The 19,858-nt window shown below is 35.6% G+C and overlaps 1 protein-coding gene across 1 annotated transcript in view; it reads right to left on the bottom strand.

The window, feature by feature from the left end:
* EPHA3 (EPH receptor A3) overlaps positions 1 to 19,858 on the bottom strand; it is a 362,146-nt gene that overhangs the window by 203,570 nt on the left and 138,718 nt on the right. The gene's annotated exons all lie outside the window — the stretch shown is intronic.

Genomic DNA, 19,858 nt, shown 5'->3' with positions numbered 1-19,858 from the left:
GCTCGGTGCTTTGCAATGACCTAGAAGGGTGAGTAGGGAGGATGGGAGGGAGGCTGAAGAGGGAGGGGATATGGGGACATATGTATGCATATGGCTGATTCATTCTGGTGTACAACAGAAACTAACACAGTATTGTGAAGCCATTATACTCCAACAAAGATCTATTAAAAAAAATAAATGTAGTTAAGAAAATTACAATGATGCTCATCATCTGAAATTTCTTGAAGGTCTTATCATCTACTATAACTTTTATAATATATTCTTTAGCAAGATAAGCTTACTTCACCCACTATTCTGTTTAGTTACTATTCACCTTCTGCTACATGTTTTATTTCATTTAATTTCTATCTCTGCCTTAGGAATTCTGATTTCTGTTCATCCAGTTTCCTTATACTCTGCAAACTTTCTTATGCTCTCTGAGAAAAAAAACGCACTCAGGCAGAAGATGAGAAGGAATGGTAGGAGACATTAGACATTTTCATTTTTTTAAATGAACTGCTATTTTAAATCTTTTTAAAGGCCATTGTTTTCCAAAGGTCTTAGCCCTTTCAAGGTTGGATAAGTAAATCTCTGTTTCTGAAGGAAAATGTACTAGAATACGTTAAAATGGGTTTTGAGAACGTTATTTCATATTTGGCAAATGACTGTGATTTTTTCATTGCTAAATTTTCTTCCAGTCTAATCTTATTTTTTAGTTGAGTTACTTTTAATGATACACATTTTAATAAAACCAATTGTTTATAACCAATCAGAACAGTAATATAAAAACAATTATAGAGATCAAGTGAGAACATAAAAAAAAATAAATTTAAAGTGTGAAAGAAACATAAAGTATTTAAATCACCCATATTGAATATGCTAATTGCTTAAGAAAAGTTATATCTTTAGAATTGGAAGAAAAAAGAGGTCTTTGATAAACATTTACATATAAATAGAGTTTTTAATCCAAATTTATAGGAATAATTGAAGTTCACCAATTTATGTACTGTACTACAACTGAATTTGAATTCTCAATTCAATATTGACACACCTAAAATACGAAACAATACTTTTTAAGTCCTGATACTATGAAGATAAATTCAAATTCAGCTAGGTGGGAACTAAGCTGGCTTCAATAAAGCAACAGTTTTCAGTGACCATGAGCGCTCTATGGTGGAGCACTTAGGAGTAGCTCTAAGGAGTAGACAGTTGATCTGGGTTCAAATCTGTTCACTTAATAACTGTGTGACCTAGGACAAGTGACTTAAACTCTAGGTCTCAATTTCCTTCTCTGTGAAATAGAAATAATAAGAATACCCTTTTCATAGATTTTTATGAATATTAAATGAGTCCACGCTTTTTGTTGTTTTCATTATTGTTAAATGATCTTGGGAGTGCCTTTCTTTGCAGGACTGTTCTCCTCTGGAGTACATTGGGATTAAAGGTATCTGGGAGAGAGAGTTGAGGGCCAACCTAGGAGTTTAAATGTTTAGGTATCTTCTGGTAGTGCTCGTGAGACTGGAAAATCCTGAGTGACAACAAGTTCCAAAACAAACCCTCATGTCAAATCCTGAGAGGTTCTAAGGTTAGAAATGAGAAACAGAAATTGCCTATGTACATTCCCACAGTAATTTCTTCCTTGTATCACCTTCACCTAAGGCAGAGGAAATTTGACATGGAGGAGAGGGGTGCAAGAAAAAGTACAGGTGTCCAACCAGTCCTCATTCTTAGGACCTGACTTTTATTTAGAATGTACTAGGCTTCATAATGTCCACATGTCCAAAGGAGCAAAATACTGCTTACTCCCTGACCTCTGCAGCTGGGTCAAAAATCAAGCAATTTTTTCTACTACACATTTCCCTAAAATAATAATTTTAGCAAATAAAGGGATATATCAAGAAGTCAGATACTATTTCTTGAAAAGAAATGACATCTTTTTTCCTAATTTACTCTACATGGGAACAGGAATTAATTAAAGACCACATCACATTTTACTTCGCACATTTCTCAGAAACTGTTCCATGAAATAAAGGTGCATCAGAATGTTTACAAAGATTATGAAAATGAAAGTCTTTGGAGGGGCAAATTATTTTTTCAAAATGTAAAATTTCTTTTCTGCAGAACTACTCAGAGCTGTTACCTCATTAATGTACTTTATGAAAGTGTCAATAGGTGAAGGAGGATATTGAATATATTATTTCCCAAAATTATTCGGCCAGTCTATTCCCCATTTTTCCTAAGGTAACCTTAAAGGAATACTGTTCTCTATGATACCAGTTTTGGAAAATTCAGCCTTAGATGAATGTTTACTTGAAAGCAAAGAAGGGCTTCCCTGGTGGTGCAGTGACTGGGAGTCCGCCTGTGCGTCCGGAGCCTGTGCTCCGCAACGGGAGAGGCCACAACAGTGAGAGGTCTGCGTACCGCAAGAAAAAAAAAAAAAAAAAAGAAAGAAATGAAGATTTTGTTGCATTTTTCATTTATTACAATTATAACTTTGTAGATGTTGAAAATATTTTTAATAAATTCCCCAAAAATATTTTAATAATTTTAAAAGTTCCCAGTTCCTTTCAAATATTGAGATCATTAAAAGCATAAGAGTTAGTTTTCACTTCATCAGTATTCTTAATGACTCTTTGGGACTTCAATATGGAATCAGGCATTTTGTCTATGACATTAACTCCCAAGGTGGAAAAGTCATGTTGTTTTATTTTAAGAGAGAATTCCAAATCTGTTTTTTTTTCATTAATTCAAAAAGTATCTCTTGAGATCCAAGTATATGCCACACATGGATGCATACTTTGGAGATGGAACAGTAAATAAGTTGTATACTGTTTCTATTCTCATAGTTTTCATCCATTTGAGGACACGGATATTAACAAATTTATTTCAGAAATTATTTAATTGTAATAAGTGCTGATAAACAAAGATGCACATGATGATTTATTTTTTTGTGTCAGATTGACTGGACTAAGGGATACCAGATATCTGGTTAAACATTATTCTGTGTGTGTCTGTGAGGGTGTTTCCAGATGAGATTAGCGTTTAAATTGGTGAACTGAGTAAAGCAGATGGCTCTCCCAAATGTGGGTGGGCATCACCTAATATACTGAGGGTAGAATAGAACAGAAACATGCAGGAGGGTTGAATTCTCTCTCTCTCTCTCTCTCTCTCTGTCTAACAACTGAGCTGAGAGATGGATTTTCTCTTGCCCTTGGACTAGAACTTACACAATCGGCACTCCTGGTTCTCAGGTCTTTGGACTCAGGCTGGAACTTACGACATTGGTTTTCCTGGGTCTCCAGCTTGCAGGTTGCAGATCATGGAACTTCTCAACCTCCATAATCATGTGAGCTAATTTTTCTTTTAATTTTTTTTTATTGTGGTAAAAGTCACATAATTTAAAACATACTATTTTAACCATCTTTAACCATACAGTTCAGTGGCACTAAGTACATTTACATTGTTGTGCAACTCTCACTATCATCCATTTCCCGAATTTTTCGCCTTCCTAAACTGAAAATCTGTCCCCTTTAAACACTAACTCCATATTTCCCCTCCTCATCCCCCCCACCCCACCAAACCAGCCCCTGGCATCTACCAATGTACTTTCTGACTCTATGAATCTGACTATTCTAGCTACCTCGTATAAGTGGAATCAAACAGTATTTGTCTGCCCCTAATGTATATTGGAATGCATTCTTTTTTTTTTTTTTGCCTTACATTTCTGTATTGACTTAGCTATTATTCAGTGCTTTAACTACAAACTGTTTTTTCTTTTTTTAACATCTTTATTGGAGTATAATTGCTTTACAATGGTGTATTAGTTTCTGCTGTACAACAAAGTGAATCAGTTATACGTGTACATATATCCCCATATCTCCTCCCTCTTGCATCTCCCTCCCACCCTCCATATCCCACCCCTCTAGGTGGTCACAAATCACCGAGCTGATCTCCCTGTGCTATGCGGCTGCTTCCCACTAGCTCTCTATTTTACATTTGGAAGTGTATATATGTCCATGCCACTCTCACTTCGTCCCAGCTTACCTTTCCCCCTCCCCGTGTCCTCAAGTTCATTCTCTACGTATGCATCTTTATTTCTGTCCTCCTCCTAGGTTCTTCAGAACCATTCTTTTTTTTTTAAATTCCATATATATGTGTTAGCATACGGTATTTGTTTTTCTCTTTCTGACTTATTTCACTCTGCATGACAGTCTCTAGGTCCATCCACCTCACTAAAAATAACTCAATTTCGTTTCTTTTTATAGCTGAGTAATATGGAATGCATTCTTAAGGTTAACTAGAGACACAGAAGCAGAGAACAAAAGCATGGACACCAAGGCGGGAGGGGTGGTGAGATGGATTGGGAGATTGGGATCAATGTATGTACACTACTATGTATGAAGTAGATGGATGGTGAGTGCCTATTGTATAGCACAGGGGGAAAAAAAGAAGGTACAATCTGTTTGCAGGACAAATATTAAGTGAGCTAATTCTTTATAATAAATCTCACTCAAGATACCTTTAGCTATATCTATCTTTATCTATCATCTATCTACCTATCTATATCTCCTATTACTTCTGTTTCTTTTGCAGAACCCTAATGCCGTACAGACAAGTGTTTATATAAGAATTTATAACAAAGGGACCTCATCTACTTCAGAATATTTAAGTAATAGTTAAACTAAGACTAAAAGGTGAGAAGGATTTCACTAAGGGGTAGGATTGATGGGAGAGCTGAAGAGGAACGGAACATAGAGTAGGGCTGATAGAGCATCTATGGGCCTACAGAACTGAGCATCAAGCCACAGAATAGTGTTCTCAGGTCCTGAAACCTAACAGAATGTGCGCTCCTGGGATCTGGACTTGCTTGGGACAAATGACCCCTTTATTCCTTCCATTTTCTTCTTATGAGAGTGGGAAGGTTTATTCTTTGCCAGTCCCCCCACTGTATTTCGGGAGCATATAACTTGTTTTTTCAGTTTCACAAGTACATAGATGAAGAGGAATTTTGCCCCAGGATAGATCACATCCAGATTCTCAGCTATACTTGATTTAGAGCATGAGATTGATTCTATGATATTTAGATGAGGTTTTGGACATAAAATTGTTGCTGGAATGGGTTAAGATTTTTGAAAATGTTGAGATGAGTGAACGTATATTGCATATAGGTTGGATGTGAGTTTAGGGGGCAAGAGGGCAGGTACTACTAGGTTGAATAGTGTCCCCTCAAAATTCATGAATACTGGAGCTTCTGAATGTAACCTAATTTTGAAATAGGGTCTATGTAGATGTAATTAATTAAGTTAAGATGAGGTCATATTGGATTAGGATGGGCCCTAAATCCAAGAACTAGTGACCTTATAAAGTGTTCATGTGAAGACACGCACAGGTAAGAAGGCCATGTGAAGACACAGGCAGAATTGGAGTGATATAGCTACAAGCCAAGGATTGGCAGCAGCGACCTGAAACCACGAAGAGGTAAGGAAGGATTGTTTCCTAGAATGTTCAGAGGGAGGATGGCCCTGCTAACAGCTTGATTTTAGGCTACTAGCCTCCAGAACTGTAAGAGAATACGTTCTGTTGTTTTAAGCCACCCAACTTGTAGTAATTTATGGCAGCCCTAGGAAATTAACTTAACTTCTCACTAGAGTAAATACCTTGAAATATTTTGGTTCAAATCAGTGTAGATACTGATTATAGAGATATGTGGAGAGTTAAGACTTGACCTTCCTAGTTAGGTAGGCTAGGTAGATATAAATATGACAGTTTTTTTCTGAGGCTTGTTATAATATACTTGGGTTCTTTCCAGTGGAAAACGAAAATTGTAGCTTTAAAATATTGCATATTTTATGTTTTGCCTTTGGGCATAGGTATGCAATGAGCTAAACAAATTAAATAATATCAATAGTTATTTTATAAAAAACATGTTATCTTGTCTATTATTATATCATATCTAATATTATATTGTCTCTTCAATACTATTGCATTGAAGTATGTATATAATACTATGATAGTATATATTTAGAGAATGCTATAATAAATATGTCAGTATTTGTGTGTGTTTGAAGGTTAAAGGTAGTGCAATGTTCTAAATAAGTACTTAAAATAGAAAATGATTGAAAAGTACTTTCAAAGAACAATGAGAGTGTACTATACCAGAGATATGAATGAGTCAATATCTGATGCTTGCGGTTATCTTTTGTTTTACTAATTATTTCCTGGGTATATGAATTTACTCAAATAGAATGTGAAAATTAATTTTTTCAAATGTACACTTATTTATAAAATACTTATTTTGATCACCTATCATATCCAAATTCTGTGCTAGGTGCCAAGCTACAGTGGTAAACCAAGGAGAAATTCCCCCCATGCCCTCAAACAGCATGCAGGTCACACGATTTAAAAATACATACAGGGGCTTCCCTGGTGGCGCAGTGGTTGAGAGTCCGCCTGCCGATGCAGGGGACGCGGGTTCGTGCCCCGGTCCGGGAAGATCCCACATGCCGCGGAGCAGCTGGGCCCGTGAGCCATGGCCACTGAGCCTGCGCATCCGGAGCCTGTGCTCCGCAACGGGAGAGGCCGCAACAGTGAGAGGCCCGCGTACCGCAAAACAAAACATACAAAATGATAAGTTCTAAGTAGGGTGTGGTCATGGAGAAGAACAAGTAAGGATGTATTTTCAATTCAGTGGTCAGGCAACAGCTCTCCATGCACATGACTGTTAACTGAAAGCTGAAGTATTAAAAGTTGCCGAACATACAAAGAACAAACCAGAAGTTAGCATTTTGGGAAAACACCGCACATATAAAGACAGCCTAACTGATGAATTACATTTCTAATTGCATCAAGAGGAAAGAATATACAAATGCTAAAGTAATAGAATTATTCTAAAATGTAAAACCATCTTTAGCAGATTTTCAAGGGTGTCCTTACAGCCTTTTAAGGACTGAGTCTGAAAACACACACCATGACTTGTTCCATGTGCCATCTCGTCGTCCACCAGCAAACCTTACTGGAAATTAAATGGCATAGTAAGAAGAGCAAGCTCAGCCTTTGTTGGAATATAACTCCTCAGAAGCAACTGTGCAGAGAATGCATGACAGCAGGACACCTAAGCAGCTGCTACGTATTGAGCAATAGCAGGTCAGCCTCAAAGATTTCAGTGGAACTGCTGTGGGGCACATAGAGTACTAACAGGAAACCATGGGAAACGGCAGCCATTCACGAATCAGCCTGGTGTCGAATTCAGCACAGAGGGAGATTTTGACTTTGTGCAAAACAAAAAGGCAAAGAAAGAAGTAATATTATGTGCTGTCAATAGTGCCTGCAGCAGCTAGCTGAAAGATATTATTTATTTGTTTTCTGCTGGGGCTTTAAGTCAATCTTACACATAGCAAGTGGTTGGAAACAGAACTTTTTCTTGAAAGAGCGCATGGCCCACTGCTCACATAGAAACCTCCACTACTTAAAATCCAAGATCTGCTACTTAATCCAACACTTATTTAGAGAGTACCTACTATGCCCGAAGCATCCTTCTAGCCACTTGGTATCATCTATAAACAAAATAAAGATCGTTGTCCCAATGCAGCTTTTATTTTAGTCAGAAAGACAGAAAATAAACATAATAGCCAAGAAAATGATGATGATGATAGATGGTTATAAGTGCTCTGGAAAATAAAGTGGAACAAGGTAAGAGGACTGGGAAGTGTGTGGAGTGGTAGCATGTTGTAGTATTAAAGTCCATTGTACGTGATAGTCAAAACTTGGAGGTTAGTCAAGACAGTATCTGAGGTCACTGCTCGAGCAAAGACCCAAGGATGGGACATGCCTACGAAGCAAGAGCAAGGTGGCTGACAGTGGAAGTAGAGGCCATGACCTTGAGAGTAGTAAACGAGAATGTTGAGGTAACTGGGGCCTGTCATACAAGGTCTTGCAGGAGACTTCTCTTTTATTGGAGTATAATTGCTTTACAACGTTGTGTTAGTTTCTGCCACACAGTGAAGTGAATCAGCCATATGCATACACACATCCCCTCCCTGTTGGACCTCCCTCCCCCCACCCCATCCCACCCAACTGGGTCATCACAGAGCACCGAGCTGAGTTCCCTGTGCTGGAGACTTTTAAAAAACTTTTACTTTGAAATGAAATTTAGACTCAGAATTCATTCATATGCAAAAATAGTACAATATCCCCACATACCCTTCACTCAGCTTCCCTCAATGATAACATATTATATAACTATAGTACCAAAACCAGGAATTGATATTGGTCCAATAAACTAAACTACAGACTTCATTTAAATTCCAGGAGATTTTCCATAAATTCACTTTTGATCATTGTCATTTGGTGTAAAGTTGTTTGAATTTTATCACACATATAGATTTGTATAAACACCACCATAGTCAGGAGGCAGAACTGCTCCATCATCCCCCAGAACTCCCTCCAATTATTATTACATGCTCACCCCACCCCTAGTCTCTGACAACCATCTGACCTTGATTTTAATGGTGTTGACTTTATCTTTGAGTGAGATGGGCTCTTCTGGAAAGTTTTGAGCAAATGAGTGATATGATATGCTAGAACATCATGATGATGATGATGATATAAATATAGATATAGATAATTCTTATGCCATTATACTTCAAAAATCTTCAAATCTATAAAATTTTGAAAGAATAATAAAATGAACACTTGTTAATTCTTTTTAGTGGAGAATGGTAAGGATCATACTGATTGTTGTTTTGAGAAGGGATTGGGAAGAGAAGCATCAGAGGTGGAAACAGGAAGATGAGTTATGAAGCTACTGCAAACTTAACAAGACATAAAGGTGACAGGGACCAGGGTACTACAGTTCTACATGCAGATATTCCTTGACTTACCATGGAGCTACACCCCCAATAAACCCACTGTCAGTTGAAAACACTGTAAGTCAAAAATGCATTCAATGCACCTAACCTCCCAAACATCATAGCTTAGCCTAGCCCACCTTAAGCGTGCTCAGAAGACTTACATTAGTCTACACTTGGGCAAAGTCAGCTAACATAAAGTCTATTTTATAATAAATTGTTGAATATCTCATGTAATTTATTGAATACTGTACTGAAAGAGAAAAACAGTGATTGTATGGGTACTGAATAGCTGTAAGCATATTGGTTGTTTATGATCTCATGATCACGTGGCTGACTGGGAGCTGCCACTCACTGCTTCTGCCCCGCATCGTGAGAGAGTCTCTTACCACGTACCATTCGTCTGGGAAAAGATTAAAATTCAAAATTCAAAGTATAGCTTCTACTGAATATGTATTGCTTTCACGCATGGTAAAGTAGAAAAATCGTACGTTGAACCATTTTAAGTTGGGGACCGTCTGTATTGGGAAGAGGTTAGATTTTTATTGTTTTCTGAAGGTAGAGTTCTTCACAAAATTGGATGTGGAATCTAAAAGAAAGAGAAGAGGCAACATGCCACAAGCTTTTTGGTCTTAGCAACTGGAGAGATAGAGTTACCATGTATTGAGATGGAGGAGTGTCTCTAAATGGGGCAAATTTTGAGTGGGGTAGGATGGGGAAGGTCAAGAGTACAGGGTTGTGTGTGCTTATTTGCTTTTCAAGCCATTTGAAGTTTTTCAAATATGGTGAAATAATTTAGCCTTTGAAACATCCAGTTTTATTGGTTTAAGCACTACGTGTACATACATACTTTCACACTTAAAACAATGAACTCTTCTTTTAATATTTATAATTCATACCAGTATGAAAATTGTGAAGGGGATTCATCGATGAATAGCATTCTCATTTTCCTTCTAAGGGCATGTGTTTTTGTATTAGACAAGGATAAAGCGTTTTGTTTTGTTTTGTTTGATATTTTCAGATTTGTTATCATAGGATATAAATTGATTTGCCCTGAACATTCCCACTATTTCTTTCACTGGTGGATTTCTGCATAAAAGAAAGGCCAAAATGATAGAACAACAAAGTCCTTGCTCAATATTTATTATTGTATTAGCTTTATGTTTGGGTGCTTAGCAAAACTTTGGGTTTGAAAGCCATGCACTGACAAGAAACTCCTTTAGCCTTCATTGAACTTATCTAGGAATGAATGTACTTTGAGGACTAGATCATAGCTTTATTTAAAGTAAGGGTGGACAAACTTTCTTTAATGAGCCAGACAGTAAATATTTTAGGCTTTACAGGCCACATTATAGTATAAAAGCAGCCATGGAAAATATGTAAATAAGTTAACAGGTTTGTGTTTCAATAAAATTATATTTACAAAAACAGGTGGCAAGAAGGATTTGACCTGCTGACCATAGTTGGAAAGTCCTAATTTAAGGGAAGTCCCCAAAAAAACAGAACCATGAAGGGCAGATACCTCACTCTTATCACCTTAGAGACTAGAGTTGAAATAAGAATGTCAGAATGTCAAATATTTTTTTAGAAATCTGTTGCTGATAATAAAATATATAGTCACACAGATGATAACACGATACCATAGACCTCGGTCTTAATCTAAAGTATATACAAAATTAATTTTAAAGGCATATGTTATATATAAGAATTTCCTAATGTCTGAATATTTTGTAAAAGTTCTTTTAAATGAACATTTGCTATGAAAGGAGTTCTTTGTTAAGTTTCTGATCTGGAAATTCTTTTATAAGTTAATTGTTTGAATCTCAGAAAGCATTTTTTTCCTATTGATACAGTGTTACAATATAACAAGATTATAAGGCAAGCTCACAATTATGTTTCTCTATTATGTATTTGAACTACTAAATAATTCTATTGGGTGTGAAGACCTGGTTTAAGCAGATTTCTGTGTAAAAATGTCTTGTAAATATGAACTACAAATACAACATAGGGAAGACTCCCCTTTCCTATCATCCTCTTCCTGCCCCATGCCATATTGCTCACGCAATAGAACAACCCAGTTCAGGTCACTGAATGCTGTTTAAAACATGCTTTCCCTATGGGAAAACCTTTATTTCAGTTCAGAATTGAGATCTCTTATCAGTTCTGCTGAATACTGAAGCCTCCGGTTTTTCTAGCTGTTAGTAATTAAGGGACAATTATAAAAGGGGTATCCACACTTTGAAAGATGGCCTAAGTATATTAAATGCTCTCAATATGTTGTTCCTTCAAAAAGTTTTGCTGTACTTATGTTGAGTTGGTGCTACATGGATAGGAACTTTTAAACTGTTTCAGCAATAATTTCAGGATTTACTAGACATACAGTTGTAAGTAGATTTATTCATTATATAGCCTCTCCTATTTTTTAGAGTAAATGTAATATCACAGAAGGAAATAATACTAATCACAAAATTAAATATATAAAGATTATTTTCTATTTGATCAGTGCAGAGGAAAGGGATTTCGGGCATATAATATTATCTGCTGACACTCATTTTTTTAAGTAAGCAAAGCAAATTCCAAGGTATGTTTCTGAAACATTTTAATAAAAGCTAATAGAACTTTACCTTGTTATTAAGTACAGGATCTAAATGTGAATTAAAGAGATTACTTTAGTGTGGAGAAACATAAGTTCAAAAGGCTAAGAAAAAAGTGAAAATACTGTTTATCATTTTCTAGTATCATTTTTATCAAATTGTATGAATCAATGGTCAGAGTAAATGGCTCTATTTGATATTATTTATGAGGGTTCTAATTAAGAAGGTTAAACATTTCTTCCGTTTCTGTGATTTTTACCCCCAAATTTATGGTATATTCAAAATATGGAAAGAAAGCAGCTATTTCAACCCCTCAGTGCCAGACCCTGAGCTCACCATACCATGTGCTTTTGCTACTGTTCAAAAAAAAGCTCTCCCTATATTTTTCTATTTCAAATAAACGAACCACAAACTATAATTTCAAATAGATTTTCTTAATTTTTAGTTTCTTTTTTAGCCATAAACTTCCATATTAATTGACTAGATTCAGTGTCTAAGACAGTATGAAATGAAATTGGTATTTAAGAAAATTTACAGACATCTCCCTAAATTGCTCTTATTTACTTAAAATATCTTAAAGTTTACATTTTCACAAGAAATTGACAATTGATCTTGACCTCCTTTGTATAGCTTTCTAATAAGTATAGCTTTCTAATAAATGTGTACATACACGTTAAAGCTCAAGCAATAATGCATGTCATCATAGAGGCTAAGGGAACAGAGGAGTGCACTAATGATTAAAGGCTGTCCTAAAGCCAGGCATGTCTTTTTGAGAAGGTTCATTCTTTTATTTTAAAAGAAAATGTAGCTTTGAGATGGAGGAGGGCATGATGTGGGTGTGAATTTTATGTACCTTTCAATTTCATAAATCCTTTCTTTTCAAAGAAAACCTCAAAAGTTCCTAAAATATAAGTGTATTGAATCTGTCTCAGTCATGTACCTGAGGGAGTTTATCTCTAAAGTGAAGTATAGTTAGTCATTGGGAAAAAGAAAAAGGGATAATATACTATAGCATATAATTTATAGTTATTAACAGGGAAAACTTTGCTTTTTTAAAAATGTAAACCTATAACTCTACTAGGATCAGAAGTATCATTTGCAGAACTCTTTTAACCAGTGTTTCACCTCTCCACTTGTCGTTGCATAAATCTTTTCCTGTTGCTTTGAATACCTAAATGGCATCTGGCAATGGGGAAGGACTAAACTGGGGGCAGGGAGAAGTAAAGTAAGTTTAAAGCAAACCAGTTAGAAGAACTGAATTCTATCAATGTTTTACCTAAACTATTTTCATTTTTTATACTAATACCTTAAATGAAATATATATGACATATGAATCACATTAAACATATATGTACATATATATATATATATAAAGTCTTAAAGATGAACAATGAATTCCCTACAAACCATATTGTACCTATTGTTGACATCTATTGAGGTAAGAGCATGTCAAACTTGAACATTTTAAAAATATGAATAGACAAAAAGTTCAATGTTTTCTAATTATTAGGGACTTTGAAAAATACTCAGGAATAAAAAGCAACTGGCAAATGGGATATGAATTTTTTTTATCCAAATGTATTTTACATCTGTACTCTACTTGAAGATTTTCTTTTTTTAAAGCAAACGGCCAAAAATATAAAATATTCTCTCTTCTGGAATTTAGTCTAGCATAATGTATGTTTAAATATGGTCCAAACCAGTCTTAGAATTCAACATTTCTCAAAGAATTCAATAAAACATTAATTATCATTGCTCTTGGCAAGCATACATGGAAATTTGGAAATGGTTGGCAGTATGGGAAATATATAGAATCATGTTTACTCTGCAAATATTTCATATTTCTTTTTAAAAGGAATGTTCCTAAAACTATGACATGTTTTTGCTCTATAATTTACTATTCCTGAATATAAGATCTATAGACACTAAAACTCAAAGTATAATTCGTGGTTTTCTTTCTTTTAGGTTGTATGTACCATAATTATTTTTATTCATATATGCTCCATTTAAAAAAGGCAAAACAAAATAATGTGATTAATAATAAACGTACATAATATATTTAAATATAAATATCCTGAGATACTTGGAACAATAGAATGCCTCATATATTTTTCTATTACATTGAATATATGGCTATAATGTTAATCAATTTAAACTTTTCATCCACATACAACAGTATCATGGAGTAAAAGCAAGACATGTCAAAGGATTAACCTATTCTATGTAAGACAAATTAACAAAAATTCAAAGTTTTATTAAAATAAATATGGTATTTGGATACTATTGTGGATTGTACTTGATTGCTTAATACATTTATCTTTATAGTCATGTGAGAGATGAAAGAGCATGGCTCAGTAATCAGATTGATTTGTGTTTAAATCAGAGTTGTACCCTTTGCTGACAATGTTACCTTGGAGAAATTTCTTAATGTCTCTGAATTATGGTTCCATCTCTATTAATTAGATTTATATCACCTACATTCAGGGTGAAGATACTATGTGAAACATATCTAACACATAAGATGCCTTCATAGATTTTAGTCACCTTTCTCATATATCACGTTCAATGTTTGCATATGATAAATTAATCTGGCTCAGAATTGTAACTGTGATTGAAACACTTATCACTTTCTATAAGTTATTATATTAGTCTCCTTCTTTAAAGAAAGAAATATAATCTATTTGAGAGGTTAAAAGAAAACCTAAAAAGAAGTGTTTTCCCCACAGACTCTGATTCAAGAGGGTTTGTTTTTATCTTGCCTTGTTTCTTCTGTTTGCTTTTTAGTATGGGAGATTCTGATGTAAAAAAAGAAAAAAAAAAATGAACAAAAACCCAATAGTTTCACAAGAGTATGTCCAGAACTTTGATTGGTGTACTTCCAAAGACTTTCAAATTTTCAAGAGCAAAATTGTTAGATGTGATTCTATAAGTCTAACTACTTAGATCTAAAGCTGAACCTTTTGTTTCATAGTCCCAGACAACTAATTCTACATGTAATGTTTCTAACAATTCCATGAAAGATTGTTGTTAATGTCTGCTAACTATGCAGTCTCATAAGAAGGGCTATAGAGCTTACTTGCGATGAATATGACTAACCCTTCTTGCCAAGTTTGCAGTCTTATAGAAGGATATCACCAAGAGAAATTTTTATCATTCTAGGGATCATTTGTGGCTTCACACAGAAGTGGTATTAGAGACAATATATGGAAAAAACGTATGGTAGGATTTGTATATCAGAAACGATCCCAGGAAAGAGGGCAGCAGAAAAAAACCTAAGTAATGGGCAGCGATGAGAATTTTGGGGCCTTTTAAGGAAATTCTGATGTAGTTAATGAATTCAATTTGTTGAATGCCAAGGGATCTCCAGTTTGGTTTAAGTATTACGTCAGTACAGGATAGCAGTAGGAATGAGAACAGAAGATAACTGAGATTAGACTATTGAAACCAGGTTGAGGAATCTGGTATGCAAAGAAAGACCCTGAGGATTTAAAGAAGTAATATAAGTAGAACAACAAATTAGGAAAATTAATCTTGCAGTCCTTTATAGGGTAGATAAAGGTAAGAAGACAAAAGAGACCACCAACAACAACAATTAGTAATACTAATAGTAATACTAATTGTTGAGCATTACTGAAGTCCTAAAACAGAGTGGAAGATACACAGATTGGCCAATAAACATGAAAGAAGGAATCAACTGACTAAATGTGTGAGGATAGTTAAGTCAATAAAGTTTCTGTGGTTCTAAGCAAGGAATAAAGGAGCTTTCGCTCTTGGGGGAAAGTGGCTCAGAAGAACTGATTCTGTAGGGAGGATGCTGACATTGGTTGTGGATAAAATCAATCAATAAACTTTTTAGTTTTAAAACAAAATTGTCCTTATTTAGGAATGTGCTACTAGAAATATGAAACTTCAATTAAGAGACCTTAAAACTGGAAATTTTTGATGATATTGGATGGCTGAGAGTGTACTACAATGGACAATATTGGTGGCTAACCTAGCATCCATCCTCATTTTATTACTTTCTGACACAATTTCAAGTATCCATAATCCACCCTCCCCACCTTGGAGTCATTAACCCTCAGAAATCTGACTCTTCCACAGTTTCAAGGATGGAGGAGTTATTATTTCAGGACAGTGAATAGTTGAGCAATGAGCATGTGATTTGATTCTAATCAATAAGGTATGATGTAAAATTGGCAAGGAAAAGACTAGGGAAAAATACCCTCCCATCTAAGAGAAAACCTAGGAAGACAATCTTTCTTCCAGATATAATGCTGGGAATTGCTTCAAATCACTTCCAGCTCCCAAGGGTGAAGCTGCAGGGATTATGGCAGAGTAGAGAAAGAATCTGGGTTCATTCTGATATTGCTGATTTCTGATAACAATATATCTGAAACACATCCTATCTCTGGACTTCCTGCCATGTAGAGTTGGACACATTTCCTATTGTTTGTGCTGGTTCAGTCGGGGTATCTATCATTATACCCAAGTGTATTCCAACTGCTAAAGACATTTTAAAAGATTTGAGATGCCAAAGGGCCAAAGGGAAATAAAAAAGGAGACAGAGTACTGGCAATTGGAAATTCATGTCTTAAATTGGGAAAAATAGTCATGTAGACCCATATTGTGGGGATTAGAAAAGGACCAGGGGTGATGAATCACTGAGCTGTGGAAAGGCAGACTTTCTAGAATGAGTCTGGTGATCAACAGAGCACTTACTTCAGAGAGATCAGGGAAGATGATAATTGAGAAAAAAGATCATTAGTTTGGAACCTGGAAGTCCCATGTTGTGAACTCTAAGAACATTATTTTCATACAGTACCACAAAGAAAAAATGGGCAGGGATTTTATGGTGAAAAAGCACAGGTGGTAGATGTTGCAAATTCATTAAGGAAATGATTAGATTTCCTTATTAGTTTAGATTGTGAAAAGGAGATAAATGGTAGGGTAACTTGAGAAGATATATCGGGAAAGCGTTTTTGTTTGTGTTTAAGTGGGAAGATGTAGGTATGTTTATTAACAAAGGGAACAAGTGAAACAGTGAGTCAAAGATATGTACCATAAGCAATAGGCAATTGACATAAAATTATCAAAAATTCCTTTAAGCATCTGTGTTCCCCAAGGCTCCTTACATTAGCATTGTCTTCACTTTGGAGTTTCTGTGGGCAAACTCATCCATTCTAGATTTGTAGTTGAATATGCGACCAATGAATTTCACCAATCAACATGTCAATCATGTCTTTAGCAATGAAATTTAGACTCAAATATAAAGTTTGCTTAATAGTATTACTTGGATATCCCACAATGACTGACTACAAAATGCTCAAAAATGAGCTCATCACTTTTTTCACAGTACTATATTTTCCCCACATTTCCTATTTCTTCTTATTAGAAAACTGGGTCACCTAGGCTTGTCGCTCCCTTAGGTGACCTATTTCCATGGATTTCATATCCTATGTACCTTTGGGATCTACGCTTTCCTCCTGAGTTTTATAAAACTGGTTTCAGGGAATTCCCTGGCAGTCCAGCAGTTGGGGCTCTGCGCTGTCACTGCTGAGGGCCCGGGGTTCGGTCCCTGGTAGGGGAACCAGGATCCCACAAGCTGTGCGGCAGGGCCCAAAAAGATTAAATATAATAATAAAACAAACTGGTCTCTATAAAGCCATTACCATTTCTTGAATTAACAACTATAATAGTCCCCATGGGCTTCCCTGGTGGCGCAGTGGTTAAGAATCCGCCTGCCAATGCAAGGGACACGGGTTCAAGCCCTGGTCCCAGAAGATCCCACGTGCCACGGAGCAACTAAGCCCGAGCGCCACAACTACTGAGCCTGTGCTCTAGCGCCCACAAGCCACAACTACTGAGACCACGTGCCACAACTACTGAAGCCTGCGCGCCTGGAGCCTGTGCTCCACAACAAGAGAATCCATGACAATGAGAAGCCCGTGCACCGCAACAAAGAGTAGCCCCCACTCACCGCAACTAGAAAAGCCCGTGCACAGCAACAAAGACCCAACACAGCCATAAATAAATAAATAAATAAATAAAATAGTCCCCATTTTTATATCTCTAACTTTCCTCTCATCACAAAGATCTATCTACGTCAGTTGTTTGTTTTAAGACATTCAAAGCCAACTCCTCACCCCCACAAAAAAGTACCTCCCAAACACACACATAAATTAAGTTTAAGTTCCTAAGATGGTATATGATATGATACTATTGTACCTGTCCCCAGCCTATTTCTCAGATGACATTTTCCACCGCTGCCTGCACCCCTCACAATTTATACTTCAGCAATACCAAAATACTTGCCATCCTGGCTTACATCTTGTTTCTTACCTTTAGAACTTTGTTATGATATTACCTATTTCAGATTCCTTTATCCATCTCATCTTTTATGTGCCTAATTATCTCCTAATAATTCTTCAAGTTCCACCTTAAGTTTATGTGCTCTGTAGAATTATTCCCCATCCTCTCAAGTTGAATCTTTTCCAGTCTCAGAGGCTGGTGGCTGTTAACCTCTATTCCCTTGAAATGATTTCCTTTATTTGACTTACTATTTATCTCTTAAACTGGGAACTGTTTGGGAATAATGACTGGGACTGATTTACCTTTGCAATTATCTCCAGTATTCAGAAAAGTACTGGCACAGAGTAGATGTTCCACAAATACTTGTTGAACAGCGCTGAATATTCTTTTTAACAGATGAAGTCAACAAATACCATCAACTCTACTTACTGTATGCTAACACTTGCTCTTATTTACATAGTACATTTTATATATATATATACGTATATATATATATACATATATATATACGTATATATATATATATATATATATATATATATATAGTGCATCAGTAAGAACTCCTGGGACAAGAACTTCAGTTTGATATTATCAGGCAAAATCCTCTGTTCCAAAGAACATTAAACTGACTTTACTTTCTGAAGATTTCTAACATAATAAGGGGCAAAATAAATAAATCATTAAAGTGTTAGTAGTGAATTTCTGAAGAAGCCCAGAATGCTTTTTAACGTAACTCATATTTAACTTTCTTAAATGCTATTCAAATTTCTGTCAAAGTAAAGTGATCGAAAGTATGTCCACAGTATCACAGAAAGTGCAAGGTGGCAATTGACATGCAGCATATTTGTGCATACAATAACTGAACTGCCATAGCCCATGGAAGTTATGGCAACTTCATTGTATCCTTTGCAAGCTCTTTGACACAACCTAGTGGGAGAGTCAAAGAATTAGACCATCAGGGGGCCAGATTTATTCATTAGAGGATCACAGTACAGACAGCTATGTCCTATGTCACATTAAAGTGATGTGGAAGCCATCAAAATATTACTTTATATTCCAAATAAATAGTTTTAAACTTCAGAGTTTCATTAGAAAATACAAAATTTCAACTTCATACCTTACTTTTTTCTAAAAATAAAAGCATATATAATAATTAGTTCATAATAGGATTTAATGAGTTGTAAGAGTTTATTTTATACTTTGCTGAGAGGATTTCTTTAAGCTTTTGAGTATCTAAAAAACGATTTCCCCAATTATAAAATAACATATAAACTTCAAACTTTCATAACTGCATTGGAAGTTTTCACTGGCCGGTGATGTTTCTTGGCCATGTTAAAAACTTCCAACAGTGTGATCTAAAATGTAGAAGATGGCATAGTTGTACTAATCCCACATCACTTGTGAAAGTTATGTCACTGTCTCAGAGGGTTTCCCTTTGAAGAGTCAGTATTTCTATGGTTTAAATTGAGTACGCCAGAGTCACACGACATGAGAGAAAAGTAAAAAGGGATTGGGATTCTAGCCTATCCTTTCAGTAAAAGACTTTTGCCAGTATCTAACTGTGGGTCTAATTTATTCTCCTGAGATTTCACATTCTACTATTTCTAAATGATCTTGTATATTGCAGGGTTTTAAGTAACCTTACTATGCTCTTGCTTTTACATTATAGGCAAGGAATTAGACAAGCTTTCCTTGTACAGTTTGACCTACTTTCCTAAAGACTTTTTAACCTGAAGTAAAATCCATTTAACCAGCCAAGGCTAGCACTCCGGTAATAGTTGCTGTCAGCTGGATGGCCAGTTCCATCCAGTGTACACAGACATTCACATCGACTCCAGATAATCCTGAATCATCAGATTTGATTCACACTCCAGGGAAGGTGTTATAGACTAATCTTGTCCATTGCAGTAGGATTTTTCACAGTTATGACAGTCAGCTAGATTTTTATTATTTGCTCTATCTCACCAGAACAATCAACATAAAGGACCTTATAATTTTTCTTTCCCTTTTCATTTCATTATTTTCAAGGTGAAAATAATCTCATTGGCAATGTATAAATATTATTTTTATATTTATAACATTAACCATTTATAAAATATAGAAAGCCATTTTACAAGGTTTGATTATATC

The sequence above is a fragment of the Delphinus delphis genome, chromosome 4, assembly GCF_949987515.2.
Source record: "Delphinus delphis chromosome 4, mDelDel1.2, whole genome shotgun sequence".
In the NCBI taxonomy this organism is placed as follows: Eukaryota; Metazoa; Chordata; class Mammalia; order Artiodactyla; family Delphinidae; genus Delphinus; species Delphinus delphis.
This window is presented reverse-complemented; position numbering and strand designations above follow the sequence as displayed.